We start from the raw sequence: 20,264 nt of genomic DNA, 5'->3' as shown, positions 1-20,264 counted from the left end.
ATTAAACACTGAAGTCTGTACCAGAAGGTGTACTTTTTATAGTTTACAAGGTTATTTGCAGGGAATTCCTGGATCTTAAAAGCCTTCAAGAAAATTCAGTTACTTCCCTCCCTCCTCAACAACTTATGTTCCAAGTATAATAAGAGTGGTGAGTTTCCAAAACAGTGGCTCAAAAGCCACAGGAACCTTGTGCATGGGTCATCAGTGTCCAGTTATAAGCATATGCTACAGAGGCTGAAGGGGCAGGCATGGAAATTGCAACCAAACTCTCAGTTATGCGGTTGACAGGTGAGTCCCAAAGGAAGATGAATTTCCATTAGCAGATCCCTGAAAAAGTCTGAAACCACTGCAAGAAGAGAAAGAGTTGCTGTTGGCAAAGAAACTGTTATTTCTCTGTTTCTGGTGACGGCTTCATTATGTTCTTAAGGTTAGTGCTGTCAGTGCTAATCTCCTTACACTTTGCAATGTAAGAAGACCTGTGATGAAGTCTCTAAGGAGCATCCTTCATAGGTTACGAAGTAACTTTCTCTTCTAAATTCTTCCGCCTGCATCCACGGGAAGTAACATACAGCTGGGTAGTTGTTGAATAATTTACGATCCAAATGCTCATTTGTACATTATCTACTCATTTGTAGATCTTTATTATCAGCTCTGTTACATAGAATAAAATATAGGAGACATATATAAAACATGGCACAACTGGACCCATTTTGAGGACTTCTTCAACTTTTGGAACACCATACTGTATAACCAAGTATCGGTACCTAAGCACAAAGCTTATAAAAATGACCTTGCAAGAAGACATAAATAGATGGAAATTGGCTTTAACAATTCATATAATTCATTCTGCTTAGTGTTCTTTGAACTTGCAGAAACCACAACTCATTCCAGCCAAAGGCTCTAAGGGGATACACAGCCTCCCATTTACTCTCTATTACAGACTAATCAAAATCCCTTTGTCATTTTTATTTAAGTGTAACCGCTCTTTAGGGTTTTCTCCCTCTCTTTCAGCTTCTCCATCTCTTTCTCCTGAGCTCATTTCATTTATTTAAACAAGGCTTCCGAGGCTGAAAATCAAATAAGTAACCTTAGTCAAGAGACTTTTGTGATTCCAACACACAGCTTGTCAGTGCTAGAAGCAGCAATCTGGATAAAATTAGTGTCAGTTTTCCAAAAAGGAAAGACATGGCTAGTTCTGCGGCTGGTTCTGCATTTAAAAGCTGGCTATTCCAGAGCAGCAAAATCGCTTGCAAGGGCAAAGTTGCACAGTAGACACTTAAATCAAGGCTTTTTGGCTGTCAACTGCGCAAAATGTAGCTATTGATAAAAATTAGTGCCTCTCTCTTTACTTATGCATAAACCTTACTTAGGAGCACACGCAATATATACAGCTCCCAGGCTTCCCCCTGCTGCAGTCTAAGTGCAAACTTTTAAATTCCTGCTCACTCTCCTCACCATCGCCCTCTTAGGAGTCACAGAGCGATGCTCTCCGTTCCTAGAATGCTGTCCAGCAGCATCCGCTGAACATAAAGGATTGATGTCTAGCTTAGAGCCGCCACTCATTTGGGCAAACTCTAGCACTGTCATGAAGCGGAACTTGGATGGGTCTTTGAAACGTCCCTATTAATTTGCTGGAGGGTGGAGGGAGCTTTTAAATTAACAGTTTGCTCCTAGGCATACTGACTAGAATTCGATGACACACAGAAGAAAGTGTGCATGGATGGGACTGCAGCATCATTTGCTGATGTGCAATTTCATGGTATCCCCCGAAGATCTGGAAACCCCCACCCCCACCACCCTTTTATTAAATATTGCTTCCCGATCAAGATCAAGTGTATATCCGTTTCACCATTGGCTCCAACAAAATCAAGAACTCATTCATCGTTAGTATCAACACAGAGAGACCATCCACACAAACGCAGCCCCAGAAGGTGTGCCAGTGCCAAGGGGTTTAATCCGAAGCGAAATCCCTTTCGGCTCAGCGGGGCTTCCCTCCCTGCCAGGTGTCGCTTTGGGGATTCCACGCAGGAGGAACCGCTAACCTCGCCTTTCAGGTGCTGCAAAGAGCAACACGCCCTTGAAACGGAGCCCGGGCCATCGCCATACCTGCCTCTTGCCACGACGGTGCTCTTCGCGAGCCAACCCTGCAGCGAGCCTCTTCTGGAAGCCTACAGCAGAAAGCAAAGACGCCCAGGAAGCTGGAAAGGACTTTCAGCCCTCAACGGAGGCAGCAGCAGCAGCAGCAGCCTCTCAGCTTTGGACGAGGCTCCTGACTGCAGGCGGCGGAGAGGGAGCCGCCAGGGTCTTTCCCTGCCGGGTGGGCGGGGAAGGGACGCGCCAAAGGAGGGGGAAGAAAGGCGGCCTGGAGGGAGGAGGCGCGGGAGAAAGAGGCGGGAGGACGGGCCGCGACCGCCAGCCGTGAAGGGGCAGCAGTTGCTGAGGGAGCAACAGGCTGAAAGGGGCACATTCCACCCATACCAGCTCGAAGCGGGCCAGAAGAGGACAGGCGTGGCCCGCGCTTGCCGCGCCCAGCTCGCTTGGCGGAGGGGATGTTGCTCGAGGGTCACGAGGAACAGGGGGCGCCGTTTCGCGCGGGGCAAGATCGGTGGTGGTTGCCGACCCCCCCCCCCCCGCGCGCCTCAAAAAGAGAAAAGTATTCCATCAAAATATCAGTCATATAATTTCCTTATATTAAAAGTAACTTTCATTATTGTTGCCCGTAAACGACAAATGGCATTTTTATTACTGTGATTATATCTCTCCTTTCCTCCAAGAAGCTGAACGTGGCTCTTACTCCGCCTCTCCATTTTATCCTCACAACAAACCACTGAGGCAGGTTAGGGTGTGGAAGGTTGGTTGCTATATTTCAAAGTTGTTGAGCTGGGGTCCCCCACCCCCCGCAAAGTTGTTGAGCTTTTTTTGGCCCCCCCCAAATGAAGTTTTTGAGCTATTTTAAAGGAAGGTCGCCAAAAATGACACTGCCAACATAGGTTGCCATACATCTGGATTGTCCTGAACATTTTACAGGAATTTTTGCCCAGACACTGCTTCCTAATGCAATATTCCAGATATGTCCAGGAAATTCCTCAAGGTCACCCAGTGAGCTTCGTGGTTGAATAGATAGATGGACTCTGGTTGAACCCGGTGCTGGGATACCTTAAAGATCAGCAAATCATCTAGACTGCAATCTTACCTGAGAATAAGCCTAACAGAAATCAGTGGGACCTGCTAAAAAGAAGTTTTGCATAGAATTGAACTCTTGAAAGCTGAAGGGGAAAAGTGGTTTCCTATCCTTATATGCATGTCTTAACCTTTCTTGGTGAAGGGAAATATATTGAAAGCACACCTTTGCTCTTCAAAAGGCACTGAAGGCAGACAAGAAGTGAGTGGACAACCCAACGTGAAAAATGGAGTATGAACGGTTGCCAAGTCCGTTGCCAGCATGGTCAGATTCTGCACACGGAATGCGACTGAGTTTCTTCTTTGCATAGACAGCAAAAGGTACTGGGGAACAGGCCTGGCCCACATACTAGGCAAGGTGTGGCAACCGTCTCAGACGGCAGGATCCACAGGGGCAGCAGAGCCAGCCTCTAAGCAATGCATTGGTCATTGCTGCTTACTGCCACAGTTGCAGTGACGGTTGGGGCACGCTCTTTGGAGGCCAGATCTGCCTCCTCCTTAGCAACAACCTCTTCAGTGTTGCCTCTATAGGTGACACTGCTGGTCTCCTCCCACCCCTAGGGAGGAAAAGGCATGGGCTGCTCTCTGAGGTCTCCTGGGTTCTGCACTCTCCTGGTGTGATTCAGAGCAGACCCCTTTCTCCTCCTTTGATTCGCACTTCAACCATCAGGTGAGGTTGATTTGATTCCCCACTTTGTTCCCTATGTAGCTCTTGATTCCCAGCTTGTTCGTGGTATAGATCTTCACTCAAATTCTAATTCCCTAGCAGGTTGGTGCCATTTTGTGATTTGCCTGAGGTGTCAAAATGTCTTGAGCCAGCCCTGACTGGGGGCCTCCCTCATCTCCCTAAGTGACACCCCTGTCAACAGGGTTTCATTTGGAACGAGGTCCTTGTAAACAGTTTTTAATGTCAGAGCCAAGCTCAGCCTTGTAACATTTACAGGACAGAACTGTGTTTTCCCCTCAGTAACCACAACCCACAAAGGGCCTTGTCACATCTGCTAAATAAGTCCCTAATGACAAGCTGGAATATTGAATTGGGATGAAGCTATGTTAAGCCATTTTAGGAGTATGGTTGAAGTGGTTTGAACACATATTCACAGCCTTAAAAATAAATGGCTTGCATTGCTAAAAATTATGCCCAAACCACCATCAATTTCTTTCTTGTGTTATATCCCAAATCAACAGTATCCATGCAGGTCACAAGCAGCGCAAGAAGCATAAATGCACTTTTTGAATATAATGTGAAAATGGAATCATAGCACCATGTATTGGCTATCCAATGGGATGGAAGCCATTAAAAATCATATCCTTTGATTAGCAAGTTCCATCCTCTTGTTTTTACTTAGCATATTCCAAGACTGATCTCTAGCTTCTGTTAAATATATTCTCAACACCCACACTATGCTTTATCTTAGCTTTGCTTGCATTTCACATTCAGTGTTAATACAGTGTTTTCTACAAGATTTTGTTATCATTAGTATTAGTATTGGTATTATCAATTTTAGCTTGATAGCAGACTCATCTAAGTGAGCCAAGCAGAATCCTCTCCAAGTGACATTCAGGGAAAAAATATGGCTGAGGTATGGCAGATAGGCAAAATAATAATAATAATAATAATAATCATCATCATCATCATCATCATCATCATCATCATTTGCAATAGTATCTCTTTTGTCACCCATACACCCAAAAAGACACCAAAAATGAGTCACATGGAGATGGCTAAGCTGTAGACCAGGGATGGGGAACTGTAGCTTTCTGGGTGTTCTTGGACTTCAGCACCTATCAGCTCCAGCCAGCACAGCCTATGGTCAGGGATGAAGGGAACTGTAGTTCAATGACATCTGGAGGGCTATAAGTTCCCCATCCGTGCTATAGACAAATGATGTAGAGGCAGCAGCTTCAGTAAATGTTCTCTGCTTTTCTTTATCCTCACAGCTAGATGTTAGCTGAGTCCAGCACAGTAGAAGAGACAATTAGGCTCTTTTACTTGCTGTCTTATATTTGGTATTCTGTACACTTGAAGTTCAGTAATATGAAGCGACAGAATTTCCTCGATGTCTTTTATATAATGTGATAAAACACAAGAAGTGTTAAACAACAAAACCATCACAATGAAGAGTTTCCAAACTAAACAAGAAGAGAAAGGAAAACATGTTAAAACAAAGTGGTTGTGTTTTGGAAGTATCTGCTATGTTTTGTTATTTCTGTTGTGGGTTACTGACATTTTTTGGTTAACATCTCTTCACTGATGATACAAGAGTGCATAGTGAGTCATTCTTCCAAGTCAAGCTCATATATCTTTCTTGTTTTTGAGTGCCATAAGACTTACATAAGCTTCCATTATAAAACTGGCTGTGTAAATGGGAAGATAGTATGTAGTGGTCTCACCTTTATTGAAGAGCAGGGACACACCTCTCCATGCAATTTAGTTATAGTATTGCACACCACCCCATTCTCTGAGCAGTGCGAGATTCCAAGGGTTCCAGGAGTTTACCCAGGGTCTAGTTTCCATGGAATGAGGGACAGCAGAGACTGTGGTGTCTTTATTATATATGGTTTATTTATACTTGAGCCTATGATAGAAGGGCTCACAGCATTAATACCCCAGAAGGTCTTGCTTCTCCCAGAAATCAAGCATGTCTCCTAATCTCACGCTTCTGCCGCCTTCTAGCTCAGCTCTCAAACACCACTCCAGCTATTATCCTTCTCACTACCTGCCAGGTGAGGGAGGGAGCCCATCCATTTTCTCTCTGACACAAAGCCATTTCCTTTGTTACCTTAACAACTCATACATAGGGGCCATTAACTCACCCAAAAAACTGGCCTGGCTATTCCAACAATTGAATCATAGAACCATAGAATTGTAAAGTTGGAAGGGACCCCCCCCCCCGAGCGTTGTCTAGTTCAAACCCCTGCAATGCAGGAATCTCAACTGAAGCATCTATGAGAGATAGACATCCAACCTTTGCTTTAAAACCTCCAATAAAGGAAAGTCCACAAACTGCTTTAGATTTTAACCCTTGCTGGATCCAGGAATTAGAAGGGACTCCCTGACCTGCGCCCCCCTCCAAAGGAAAAAAAAAATAGATAATTGTATTACATGTAATGTTTTACAATCTTTTTAATAAGTTAATTTATAAAGTTACCTGTTCTGTGGCCGAGTGACTGATGTAATAGGAGGTATCTTGGTCCCCTTTGCTTCTGCCAGTAATTCCACCTGCCATTTTTATATTAAAAAAACACAGTCCTGCCTTCATAGAACTTACATTCAAATAAGCATATGTAAGATTGCACTTTTATTCAGGGAGTAGCTAACCTGACATTATGCTAACATATATGTAAAAAAGAATAAAGTGTGTGGTCATTCTAATTCTTGAGTATCATGATTCAGGAACAAGTAATTGTTTCTCTCTTTTGCATTTATAATCCATCTCCCCAAATGCTTGGGAGTGGAGCAATGTGTTAAAAGGAAGCATGCCAAAAGGTTTTCAGGGAAGCAGATCAGAGGTTGGTATTAAACGTAAGTTTTACTTGGAATAGATCCATTGAAATTAATGGACCTAACTTAGTCATGCCCATACATTTCAGTGTGTCTACTCTGAGTAAATCTTAGCGAAATACTATCCCATGAATATACTAGTTAAGGTCATCCACACCCTGGCCTTAAAAGTCCTTATCACGCCATGAATAGCTATCAAATAGAGGGGCACACTGTTGTGTTCTGGTTTCATCAGGAATACGCAACATACAGTAGTGTTTGCTATAAATACCTAATTGCCACTGGAATCCTTCCAGCATCCAAACCTAATTCCTTTCAAAGTAATTTTATCTCACTAGAAAGTGAATGAACCCTCATGCTATTTTAACATGCCCCCTGAAATTGATCTGACACTAATAAACAGACATTTGCTTTGTAGTGCATTTACACAAGCTGGTTATCTTTTTAGATCTCCTAAAGAAACACAACCAAACAATTCACTCCAAAAAAACAAACAAAAACCTATTAACATTCTCCTAACATTCTTCTTGTTTATTGCTTGGGACCTACACATGTTAATGTTCATGCTAGAAAAACCCATGCTACAAAAGCCACAGCGTAAAATAGCTCTCGGTTTTAAATTAACATGTGGACATTTGGTTTGAATTTTTAGTTACCATACTCCTATTTTGTTTTTAATAATTGTTGGGTTAGCGGCTCCCATGCTAAGACAACTTGCAAACAGAATTTCCGTCCTTTTTTCCACAAGCTTTAAATGTTTGGTATATACCCAGTTATATTTCCTTGGGAGCAGTGTTGTATTATTGATAAACTTAAAGGTTGTTATTAATTGTATATGTAAATCACCTAGAGATGTTGAGTATTAGGCAATAAATAAGCACTATTATTATTATTATTATTATTATTATTATTATTATTATCATTATCATTATTATCATTATTATTTAGGGACGAATTCAACGTCACACACTTCTGAGTGTTTCATCAGCAACCATTTCTACTTGCCAGATTGAACAATCCCCCACTTTCCCCGCCATGCCTTGCTCAGTGGGGGGGGGGGGGAGGTTCTCCTGACCCTCCAGAGCAGATTGGAGGGAGAGGAAGGAGATGAAGCCCCACTGTGCTACCAGGAGCCCTTGCACTGGCTTCTGCTAGTGCACCACATTAGCTGAATCTAGACTAATAATAAGCTCTGTATTTAGGATTGCAGTCTTTAAGTATTTTCAAATAACTCTTTAGCCCAAAGGACAAAATATTTTACCTGGTTCTTAAATACATAGGGTTCAGAGCCAAGGAGTCACACCTTAGGGAGCATCTTCCAAAGCTGGGGTGCTACAAATTAAAATGCTTGTATTCGTCCTCTGCACCCCACTTGCCTCAACAAATGTGGGGGGCTCAGAGGTGATCCTCCAATGTTTATCTTAATATTTGGGTTGATTGTTGTAAGAGATCATTTGGGATCATTACTCTCAAGTTAGTGGGCATAGGATTGCAGCTACATTAAGCTGCAGAAGCTATCTGTGATGTTTTAAAAAACCAAGGTATTATTAATGTGACAATACTAGTACATTCAGATAAAGTTCACACATATTTTTTGTTTTTTTACCTCATAATCCTCTTCTTTGTATGTTTTGCTTGCATTTCTTTATGTATGTATTACATTTATATTCCACCTTTTGTCCAAGTTGCTCAGTGTGGTGTGTCTGGTTCTCCCTTTCCTCATTTGATCCTCTCTAAAACTCTGTGGGGTAGATTAAGCTACAAGACAGTGATTGGCCCCAAGTGACCTAGTGAGCTTCATGGCTGAGAGCAAATTAGAAGCCCGAACTCTCAGGTCTTAGTCCAGTGCTCTTATCTCTGGCTCTGTTTGCTTGTTGCTCTGCAATAAAAGTTGTATTAAATGCAATACTTCTCTTCTAAACAATCAGAATACAGCTTTGCAGCATGGATTTCAATGTTGTTGGTATGTTCCATGAATCTTTAATGACAGCACTGAGGAATTATCTTAATTGTGACGGTGGATGGTTGTTGTTGAATTTTTTGACAGAACAAAGTATGAAACAAACAATGGTAAAATTACAAATTGCAGATATAGTCAAAGGTGTCAGACGAAGTTCAAAGAATCAATCCAAAACGGAGAGTGATCAGAAGGAGGCAGAAGTGTCTTGTCCCTAAGATTTGCATGAGAAATAAATAGAAACCAAACCTCTTCAAGCTTGTACAGTATCTGCATTTTTCTCCCCAGCTTGCCTGCATTCTTGGTTTAACCTATCATCTAGTGCCAATTGCCAAACTCTGATGAGGTAGGTTTTAACTGAAAAAAACTTTCCAGTGTTAGGCAATCAATAGTTTTCAGAGCAACAGTATCAAGGAACATACTGATGTAAAATCAGGCATTTCAAGTTGTTCCCATGGAAGACTTGTGGCTATTATGCCTCCTTAAAGGATTTCAAAGTCTTCAAAATTTAACATGACCTTTTCCTACCACCCAGATTATTAAACTTGCATATTTAGGGTTGTATTCAGTGGCTGTGTAAGTGATAAGAAGCTTATACAACTGATCTTCCTCTTTCCCTTGCCTCCATGGCCCTCCTGAAGCCCCTGAAGACACACACCAGAGGATGGGGGCTTCCTTAGCATTGGGGTGTGTCATACAAGTCTGTGGTTGGGCAGTGGGAGGGGACAATCACCTGAATTTTGTGCACGTGAAAAATAGAAAGATCCAGCTACCTTCTGTTCATATAACCATTGGATACAACCCACAAACACTTAAAATAAGCATAATTTTCAGTAATTAATGCAAACCCAGCTTCTCCATACTATTATGTGTTTAGTATCTCAAGAATCCAATTTGGTCCTAGGTTTAATAGCATCAGTTTGATTGGATCCATGTTGTGATATTAAAAACAAACTTGGTACACAATTGAAATTCTGCACATACATCTTGATTCTAAACACATTTGCCCCAATATAGAATTCCATGTGTGCATTAATGCAAACAAGTAATACTTGCATGAGGGAAGACTATGTTTACCTCAGTGGAGAATAAAGATAAATTTGACAAGATAAATGATTGTACCTCCTTTTTGAGAGCCTCTTTAAATATCTGATAACATATAGGAATCCAATACCGGCCATATATATATATAGTGATAAAATATTTAGTAACCTGATTTAAGTCTTCACTTATAACTCTGCTTCTATATTACAAATGCAACTTACACTGGAGCTTTTTATTTTTTTTGCAGTAGAAGGGTGTTGAATATTGGCCATCCTAACAGCATAGTTGAGTGCTTAGCACTGTGTTAAAGAAATGAAATACTGTATTGGATTCTCTTCTTTTATGTATTCTTATATGTTTTCATGAGAGCCTTTTATGGTACACATCTTTCAAACTGAATTCATTGTGTTCTTATATGGCTGATTGATAATAGCAGGAAAAGTGTAGCTCATTCTTCTTTCCACATGTTTTCCTTTGAGGCAACCCATACATTTCATAGTAGATGTTGAAGTGAAGGAATATAACATATTGGTCATTTAAGCAGCTATGCTTTGTCCCTTTTTTGTACTATTTCTAACCCAACTGAAAAAAGTATATTTACTGTTGCTGTTAATTGTGTGTGTTGAGACATCCCACTTTCTATACTTAATATGTGAGGAGTCCATCTTCTATTTAATTCTGCTGATTCGCCATGTGTGGAAGGATTCCTACCTTAAACAACTGTACATAAATTCAAAACCTAACTGCTGCTATCATATATATATCCTGTTTGCTAAAATGTTAATCTATAGCCTAGTACCAATGGTATTTTAGATGTGGTGCAAAACCAGGCAGGGAGGCTTTTAAAATAAAATAAACGTAACAATATGTTCTTTATTATAAATTATGAGTGTGAAATAAGGTAAAAACTATACTATTGCTGTAGACTTGGTTTCCTTGAGTCAGGCTTTCAGGAAGTTCTCACTTTGGTCAGCTCCAGAAGATCCTTTGCCTTCTCCATTCTTGCCATTGTTCCTTCCCTCTTTTGCACAGTGAAGATTTGTAGGGGGCTTCTACACATATGTATCAGTGCTCCCATCAGAGTAGAAGCCCCCTGAAGGCCTTCACCATGCAATGAGGAGAAGTTCAAAGACTGGGGATGTGGCGAGAACAATGAGCTCAAGAATGTAGGGAATGAGATTTTTGTGCATGTCCAAGCACTGTGCACACATCAGCATTTGCATGTTCATGCAAACACCTGAACATGCCTCATGTAGGACCCTCCCGGATGACTCTAGCTGGGCCTAAGCAATAATTGGATCCAATGTTTCTAGTTAAATCCTAAGAGTGTATATCTGTGAGTGGGGAGGCACAAATCAGGTGTTTCTAACACCAGAACAATGCCATTGAAGTCAGTGGGATCCCTCCAGTAAAAGTGGCTTTAATACTTAAACCCTAACTTAACAAATGAGAAACAGTTGCCTTGACTTCACTATGATTATCTTTGAACAAAGCAAACTGGGATAGGGCAGCCTCTTAACACTGCAACAGAGGTTTAAGAATCACATTGGTAGACAACCCCGTGTAACATTAATGTTTCCTGCGGGGTTTGTTATGTAGAATTTCCCTCATAATTCCTTTATGGGTCTAAATTAGGAGACACAGACATAGATTAAATGAATTCCAGGGCCTAAGAGAAGGCTGTTTACACACATTCCTTTCTCTCCCACGTGCAGCATGAAGAAAGAAAAGAATATCCCAACCCTACATTCTGAACAACTTCATACTGTAGTATTTTAGCAAAGCGACAAGGAAGGCCAGACTCAGTGGAATTAGACCAGCATGAAATGAGTGGCTTAACAGGTTTGAGGAAAACATACTTTTATGAGTGAAAACAATTGTTTTAAAGCTACAAGACAGCTGCCCAACACAAATAAGTCACATTATAAGTCAGGTTTTATTCTTGTTTTTGTAAATTGCTTTGCCCTACCTCCCCTCAAGATGTTCAAAACCATACACAACGATTAAAAATACAGATCAAATTTAAAAATACAAAACCATAAAACAGTTCAACAACTGAGATAGTCCAAATGTTTGCATATCCACCCCCCCACTGTCACAGCTGGCTGGTACTATGTTAGCAACTTGGAAATTTTCACAAAACCAGTCCTATGTTAGGTAGGAGAGAAGGCAGTGACTGATTTATGCTAACAGAGACTTTATTCGGGAGTCTGTCAAAGCAACAATCTACTATTGGGGTGCGGAGGTCAGAGAAAATCTACAACACCCCTGATAGTGGGCCGCTCATTGATGGATTTTTATATGTTTCATATCTAGGCATTAGCACTTGCAGTTATTTTGATACTTTGGAAAGCCAAAAGATGTGCTCATATTATGATTCCTGTCTGCGTTGAATAAAGACTACCACAGGTAGAAATGCAAATTTCCTAATACCGTACTGTGGAAACTTCAGTTCTTACCCTGTGAAGAATTTCAGATATGCCTAAGGCTACCCTCACAAGTCTTTGCATTAGAGTCTGGACTGTGGAGCCAAACAACTGGGAAAAGCTCCTCCTCTGTTGTTTTGCCAGGAGAGTTGAGTCATAACTGTGCTAACAAATAAAGTATGTTCAGAAAATTAACACATCACATTTCACCTCCTTAATACAAAATTGGACATATCTTGTGTCTCATAAAACACAAGTAAATTTTCCATCATTAATATTATGGGGCCACATGAATAAATTTTTGCGTGCAATCCTCTTATCAGTGACCTTTTTGGGGGTCACAGAACTAGCAAGGCCATTTAGAACCCCACCCTTTCCAAGACAGAGAACATCTTGTAGCTGGTTGTAGCATCACAACAGTAACAGTTATTACTATATTAACTGCTGGCCTTAATTTATCAAGTTATAGTACAAACCTCTGCATGTCCACTCAGAAATAAATCCCATGGAGTTCAATTGGATTTACTCCCAGGTAAGTGTTTTAGGAGTTCAATCTAAAAGTTTAAATTGCAGATTTTGCACTCTAATTTTATCAGTCCTTTGGGAATTAATTTTCAAATTCTCAAATGTATTTTGCTGGCAATCCTAGACACACTTACTGGAGAGTAAGGCCTATTAAATTTAGAGGAACTTACTTCTGAGAAAGCATATTTAGGACTACAATGTCTATCTTTTATTTGTTGGCATTTATTGCACCCCTAAAGATTGTAGTGCTTAAACTATTTCTCGCATCTATTAGAAGATCTTTTTACTGTGGCTTAAATTTTAAAAAGCATGTCATGTTTTATTTATTATTTTTTAAATCCTCTGTCTTGTGGAAAACGCTCATTGTTCTTGAGCAAAGGCATTGGTATAGGGAGCTCAGGCAAAGAAAACTGTGCGCTACAAAACAGTGTTGTGCACTGTTGCTGATACTGCTTAAAGTTCTGCTTATACATGGTTTACACTTGAAATCAATGGGCTGTAAGAAGCCAAACTAGAGGAAAGATTACGGTCATTCTGAATAGGGAATGCACTTCTCCTTCACTGCCAAGATTAACAGTCTGGTACATGTAACACAATGGCTCAAGACAACTTGAAAAGAAGTCGCAGCTTTGTTAGATGCAGTTGTCTTGAAAATCAGACCTAGGCTATATACATGTTATCAGTTTATCAAGTAGGGCAGGCATGGCCAAACTTGGCCCTCCAGCTGTTTTTGGACTACAACTCCCATCATCCCTAGATAACAGGGCCAGTGGTCAGGGATGGTGGGAATTGTAGTCCCAAAACATCTGGAGAGCCAAGTTTGGCCATGCCTGAAGTAGGGCATACTTTTTCTCAATTTGGATTGAAGTTGCTTTGGGGAAAAACACAGCAAAGGCAGTATTCTCTGAGAAACAACGGGATAGATACAGGACAGCTATGGATTGTGGCCAGTGTGTATACACTGCTTCCCGAACCAATGGTGGGAACACACTGGAGTGTGTACATAGCCTTGGATTTAAAAAAACAAAGATAAGCAGAGTAATGTTAGCTTCACATATGTAATGAAATAATGGCTTTCTACTCTGAAATAAATTAGCAGTAGCCTTTGCTCACGTTCATTTCAGCGTCTTCAGAAAAATCACTTTCCTTGATGCACTGCAATATGTCAATATATTCAAAATATAAAATGGTTGAGCCATTGATTTTGTGATTCAGATAACAGCAAAACATAGGATTACAGCTTGTTTTTGGCAGTGCTCTGTGAACCTTTAACAGCTGCCTGATAGGGAAAAGAATTCAGCTGATGAAACTTCATGCTGGCTGCATCTTCATGCTGGGAAAGGCATTTTTGTCTGTCACGCCGGCTCTTAAGGACACAAGACCCCTGCCAGGAAAAAAGAGAGTTGCTCTTTTTACAAGGAAGCTGTTAAATTGTTTGGTACCCATAAAGAAATAAGCGATATCATTTCATGGTAACTTAAAAAACACACACACATCAACACATCATCAGGTGCTATGTGACCTGGTGAGGATTATATCATTGCTGTTTGCTTGTCTAATCAACCTGTCGTGAAATGGATGCACTGGAGACTTACCCCACAATGCTTAATTTACTTCCTTGAGCTGTGCAAAAGAGTACTAAGAAGCAGGCCTTTGGTGATTTCCACATGAGTGGGGGCTGCAGAGACCAGTGTGTTAGCTGCATCCCCATTGCCATTCTGAGCACCCTCAATGAGTTGGGTGGCAAACCTCTGAAGTGGAGAGCCTTCCATGAAGACATGGGTTTTAGAACTCTGATTTTCCGGGGTTTTTTATTTGTTAACTTAAGAATGTATATGCAATAAACACATATTTGGCCTCAAAACAGCAAAAGAGGAGTGGGGATATGTTCCCAGTTGCTTCTACCATGTTTCTTGCAGAGAAACTCAGCTAGCTTGTGTTATTGTCCCTTTAAGGTGGCTAGTATGAGACATTACCAGAGGATGGGGGGAGGTTGTGAGAGATGGTTCCTGTCAGTCTACATCAGGGAGTAAGGAAGCTGCAGAGCATGTGTGGTGCTGAAGCTGATTTTATATAGCATCACCTGCAGGGCACAACCTCTTCCTTCAGCACAGTCAGTAGCTAAGAGAACTCTACAGAAGAGACAAGGCCTGTGGTGTATCAACTGGAAATGTTCCAAATTTGATTGCAGGCCTAAGCTGGAAGTAAAAGCTCTAGAGCTCCTCAGCATCACCAGCAGGGGGAGTTACATAGTGTTCAGAGGAAAGAAGAGCATCATGATGTCATGACTAAGGGTTTGCTCAGGACTTCTGTTGTATTTAGTACAGTCGTACCTTGGAAGTCAAACGGAATCCGTTCCAGAAGTCCATTTGACTTCCAAAACATTCAGAAACCAAGACGTGGCTTCTGATTGGCTGCAGGAAGCTCCTGCAGCCAATCGGAAGCCACAGAAGCCCCGTCAGACATTCCAAAGAACATTCACAAACCGAAACACTCACTTCTGGGTTTGCGGCGTTCGGGAACCAAAATGTTTGAGTCGCAAGGCATTCGTCAACCAGGGTATGACTGTATATATAGTAACTGCTGCACTTACATGTTTGAACTGGAAATAATTTCCACAGTGTCTGATAAAAGTACATCATGTTTGCATATGTGATGTGTCTCTAGCCTCTTGAAGAAATAATTTTGTGACTTCATTATTAAAGCAGTTTAAAAGAATTTGGAGCACAAGAGTGAGACCAGACAGTGTCATTGACATCATTCCCACTCCTCCAAGAGGAAGAACTGGGTAATAGCATGAGCTGTGGAGCCAGAGTCAGTCCAAGTTACACTTGCATCATCATGTGTACATTTCTCACTTAAACTTGAGTAGCTTTTAATACTTGACTTAAAAGTGTGAAGCTTTATTTAATCAGCTCTAATCAATGCACAAATACATGCTGGACCAAACTTTGCATTGAAAGGACTGGCTTTCGATAGGACTGCAGCAAGTCATAGAATTCTAGAGTTGGAAGTGACTCTGAGGGTTTTCTAGTCCAATCACCTGCAATGCAGGAATTATGGTCACAGCTGTCCCTGGGTGGGCTCGAACCACCAACCTTCTGGTTAACAGCCAGACACAATGGTCCATTGTGCCACAGGAGGGTAAAAGGATTAAAGTTCTCCTCCCTAGTTGTTGCAATTCTAGTCATCATCACCTGCCTGTCCTGCATATGCTATTTGCATTTTTAAATGTGCATGGAAATGCAAATACACATCATGATGATTAGTTCAACAGAACATGCACCCTGGCTCTAAGAATCATTTAGCTTCTACGTGGCCCTCTTCATGTAATCAATTTGTGTGTAAATTCAGCATGAAGAGTAAGGTTCTTCCGAGATTCTAAATGATATGGGGATTCTCCACAAATGCATGTTCAGAAATAATAAACCTGCATCCCGATTCAGAAATACACCCTCCATGGTGATAAGGAGATAGCTTAGCTCACTTATCCCTAACCATGAATTGGTTTTATGTATCAGTAGAACATCTGAAAATGGCTTATATTTCTGTTCATTTAGCTTCCTTTCTGAAAGCAGATTAGCCCTGCTTCCAGTTACTGCATATATGCCTTTTCCTTCTATTTTAAGATAGCCAGTTCCCACATCCCCAAGTTAAATAGCATGGTGCAATTGTTGAGAAGGAAGGACAAGGCATTGCTACCAGCAATTGATGCAGTATGGAGATGATGCCCATGGCAAACATATGCCCCGTTTTTACCCCACAGATTAAATTCAACAGGCATCTGGGTATTTTGCATACTTTAATGAAGTGCCACATTCTTCAGGGTTTTCCTATGTATTACACCATGTTTCTTAGCTCTGTCCCAAATGAAATGAATCCTATGTGCTCTCTTAAAAGTCAGTGAGAAAACCGATTTAAATGGAAGCAAAAACATAGCCTAGTGCTGAAGGGTTTTGCATTTCTACTTTGTTAGGCAGCCAAGCAGCTCCTTTATAAAATCTAGACATTTTACTAAATTGTTCAAATCTGCCAAAAAAAAAGTATAAGAGCTGGAACTTCTCTAACTTTACAAGTGAAAACTATGTGTGAAATATTTAATGGTGTTGGAATACAAGAGTACATCAAAACATTCAGACTATCTAGGGGATCAGGTTTCTAAAAAGCTGAAATATAAAGGCATAATTCCATGTAATTAGACCACTGACTGGTATTAATTGCTGGAACAATATAGGTCTTTATAGTCACAATGTTACACCTCATAACTGGAAGTTCTGTTGATAAAATGGTATCATTAGGAAATAAAACCATTTGGCAGGTGTTTCCTGGAAAACTGCTGTGTTGGAAATATTGCTAAGGGAAGACAAACTATTTGGAATCCTGTAGTAGAATAAATGTATCTGCTAGAATTTAGATAAAGATGTTGGCCTGGTTTGCAGGCAATGCTGCACCTTGTTCTCATGCTATATGGGTGAGCATTCATAGGCTTAAAGGAAGCATCAGGCTTGCGTGAATCCCCCTTCCTCCTCTTCCTCTGTTGCCAGTGAATTTTGCAATGATAAATCAATGCAACTGTTTCATTCTGATCCTTGGGTAGTAGTTTTCAACTAAATCTTTGTGCAGCCAGAATGATTTCCACTTGTGCAATGAAATTCCTGCCTGCTTGCCAACATGCATGCTGTACACCATGCCCAAAACTACTCCAGAGGATTGGGGGCAAAGCAAAATTTAGGGGGCACATAGGGGGAGCAGAGGAGGACTTAGTGAACACGTGGGCTTCTGAAGGGGAGCTTTCAGGCACTTTGTTCCTCCATTATCTTTTTTACTCCTGCACTGTGCTAAGCCAGAGTTTGGTTCAGCATATTGTCTGAACCCTGAGCTCATGCTTAAGGTCTCTCCCTGCTAACCATCAGTTCTAGCCAAGGTTTATTGAAGATATGAAAAATAAAAATTGCCCCACGGTATTGTCAATGGTTCAAAATGTATTCCAGCAGCTTCAGTGTGTGAAACATCTGGCTGTGTCCTGCACAGTGACTTAATGCACAATCCACCTATATTTACACCAAGTTCATGAGAGCCAAGATGTAAATATTTCCCACTCAGGAGATGTAGGCTGCAATAACACCTAGGTGTAAGACTACTGAGCTACTTGAGTAGAATATATATATATATATATATATGGGGACGCAGGTGGCGCTGTGGGTTAAAGCCTCAGCGCCTAGGACTTGCCGATCGAAAGGTCGGCAGTTCGAATCCCTGCGGTGGGGTGCGCTCCCGCTGCTCGGTCCCAGCGCCTGCCAACCTAGCAGTTCGAAAGCACCTCCGGGTGCAAGTAGATAAATAGGGACCGCTTACCAGCGGGAAGGTAAACGGTGTTTCCGTGTGCGGCTCTGGCTCGCCAGAGCAGCGATGTCACGCTGGCCACGTGACCCGGAAGTGTCTCCGGACAGCGCTGGCCCCTGGCCTCTTAAGTGAGATGGGCGCACAACCCCAGAGTCTGTCAAGACTGGCCCGTACGGGCAGGGGTACCATTACCTTTACCTTTATATATCTCTCTCTCTCTCTCTCTCTCTCTCTCTCTCTCTATATATATATATATATATGATGGTGCTGTTAATGGGGAAAGCATGAAGGAGGAGATGTGCCCAGTGGGGAATAAGAACTTTCAATAAACGTTTTAACAAGACATCCCCCAAAAGCAAAATAAGGATAAAATAGGCATGATATATCAGGGACCAGCTCCAGAAAACATAAATGTCCCTGGTAAATGGGAATAATTTGAACATACCAGAAGATTTGAAGCCAAATGTAGTCTTGGTAAGTTACCACTGAGAATTCAATCTAGAATTTATGTTTAAGTAATAACTGGATCAGATCCTAAAAATTCAGTGCCAAGGGAGCATTCCTATGTCCAACCAAGGTGTAGAATTTATGCCCGGTTTTGTATGAGTGCAAGCTATTCTTTATTCTAAACAGAAGTTATGTCACAGTTTAGAAATGCATTTTGTCATAGCAATTTGTGATGTGTTGTTTAGAATAAAGCAAGCGAGACTCAATGTAGGATAAACATTACACATAATGATGTGTTGTATTTTTCAAACACTGGTTTTAGTGCTACTAGCATGAAGACATGCAATGGACAATCCTTAAAATGTTGCTGTGGGGCTGCAATCCAAAGTATACATGCTTGGAAGTGAGATGTAGCTCTGATTGGGCTACAGTTTGGGCCCAATATATTTTGCATCTCAAGCAGCTGCATTACACCATCCAAGAGGGGCATCCCAGAATCCCACGCACTGTCACACTGGAGTGTGATTATTTTCAAACATTGTGTGCCCATGCATGTGTTGCAGCATCCTTTGAGTCTTGGGTACATCTCTTGGATCAATTGCTGTTTTGCTGCCCAGAGTGAGAGACTGGGTTGCCATGTTCTCTGCGTTTCAAAGTTGCTTAATGCCAGTCTGTGTGAGAGACTGACCCAGTAGAGAGTACAGCTCTACGTGGGTGAGACACAGGGAGGGTGCAGTTATGCTGCTGTGTATATATTGTCCTAGTTAGAGGTAGGAAAATGATCTGGTTGTAAATTGTCCTTTATGCATTTTTATAGACCAGACATTTGTGTTGTCATAAATGGTTGGGTGAGGATCATCTATTTAGTTGCTAAGGGTGTATCTGGGAAAAGTCCTCCCCCCCCCACTGTGTGTGTGTGTGTGTGTGTGTGTGTGTGTGTGTGTGTGTGTGGTAGAGGGGAAATGTGAGTGCAGCTTCTGTTTCAATTATTTTATGTAGTTGCCAGGGAGGCTGCTTATTAAAGTTTGATTGTATTTTTGTATTTGTAATGGTTTTACGCTGCTTTAAATTTTGTTTTGTTTTGTTTTGTTTTAATGTAGCCTTCATTGGTAATTATTTTGATATTTTGTAATGCTTTATTTGTTGTTTTAAGTTGGGTTGTAAACTGCTTTGAGATTATAAATTTTAAATGTAAAGTGGTGTAGAAATGCTTTAAAATGAAGCAGCTTTATAGAAGTCCCTAAAAATTTTGCTGCTTCAAGAAGCCACTTGGATTTATTGGACAGCTGAGCCAATCCTGGATGATTTTGCCTAACATTACGGGCCTAGCATAGCCCAGAAGAGAAGGCTGGAGTAAATATGTGCCATTTGCTTGCACCTTCCAGTGGGCTGGCGGGAGGGAAAAAACCACGTGTTTAGCTTCAAGTGTAGCAACTCAATTTAGAGAGCGAGAGCCAAAAAAAGCACAAACTGTAAGGTCAAATTCAGTCCATGCTGTGTAAGAGTGTGTAGTTGTATGTGCGGCTGCCATTGAATATAATGAAACTTGTGTAGACATTGTGAAAGCTGAAAACTATAGACAAGCTGGCCCCCAAAACCTTTATAGCGTGCCTTTTGTGAAAAAGCTTCTAAGCTCTGGAATGTGTTGCAGCCAAAAGGACTTTCCGTTCTCATAACCTGCTTAAACTGCTGCACATGCAGTTAGCTTAAATACGGTAATGCTATACTGCAGTTGCATATATACAGGCTAGGCAAGCACTTTCCAAGAAAATTTGTTATTGTTGATGCTGTGCTGTAGCTATCCAAGTGAGGCAGATCTGTTTCAGTTCACACTTGC

At 41.3% G+C, this 20,264-nt stretch overlaps 1 protein-coding gene and 1 long non-coding RNA gene across 10 annotated transcripts in view; one reads left to right on the top strand and one right to left on the bottom strand.

Moving 5' to 3' along the window:
- Window positions 1-20,264, bottom strand: part of PRSS35 (serine protease 35) — a 152,954-nt gene that overhangs the window by 9,949 nt on the left and 122,741 nt on the right. The window contains exon 1 of one of the 7 annotated variants that reach the window (XM_083730605.1): window positions 2,074-2,798. The exons of the other annotated variants lie outside the window; for them this stretch is intronic. The gene's annotated coding sequence lies outside the window, so the exon portion shown is untranslated. Of the gene's footprint in view, window positions 1-2,073; window positions 2,799-20,264 lie in introns of those variants that run through there. 7 annotated transcript variants of the gene reach the window in all.
- LOC310840783 lies at window positions 2,938-11,575 on the top strand. Of its 3 annotated transcripts, XR_014562130.1 has the most exons (4): window positions 2,938-3,501; window positions 3,742-3,850; window positions 5,122-6,524; window positions 6,889-7,559. It is a non-coding gene; the product is annotated as an uncharacterized lncRNA (long non-coding RNA). The 3 variants fall into 3 exon arrangements; XR_014562129.1 differs by lacking the exons at window positions 5,122-6,524; window positions 6,889-7,559 and adding an exon at window positions 11,402-11,575; XR_014562131.1 differs by lacking the exon at window positions 6,889-7,559 and having other exon boundaries at window positions 5,122-6,855.

The sequence above is a fragment of the Podarcis gaigeae genome, assembly GCF_964106915.1.
Source record: "Podarcis gaigeae genome assembly, chromosome: 3".
Taxonomy (NCBI): domain Eukaryota; kingdom Metazoa; phylum Chordata; class Lepidosauria; order Squamata; family Lacertidae; genus Podarcis; species Podarcis gaigeae.
This window is presented reverse-complemented; position numbering and strand designations above follow the sequence as displayed.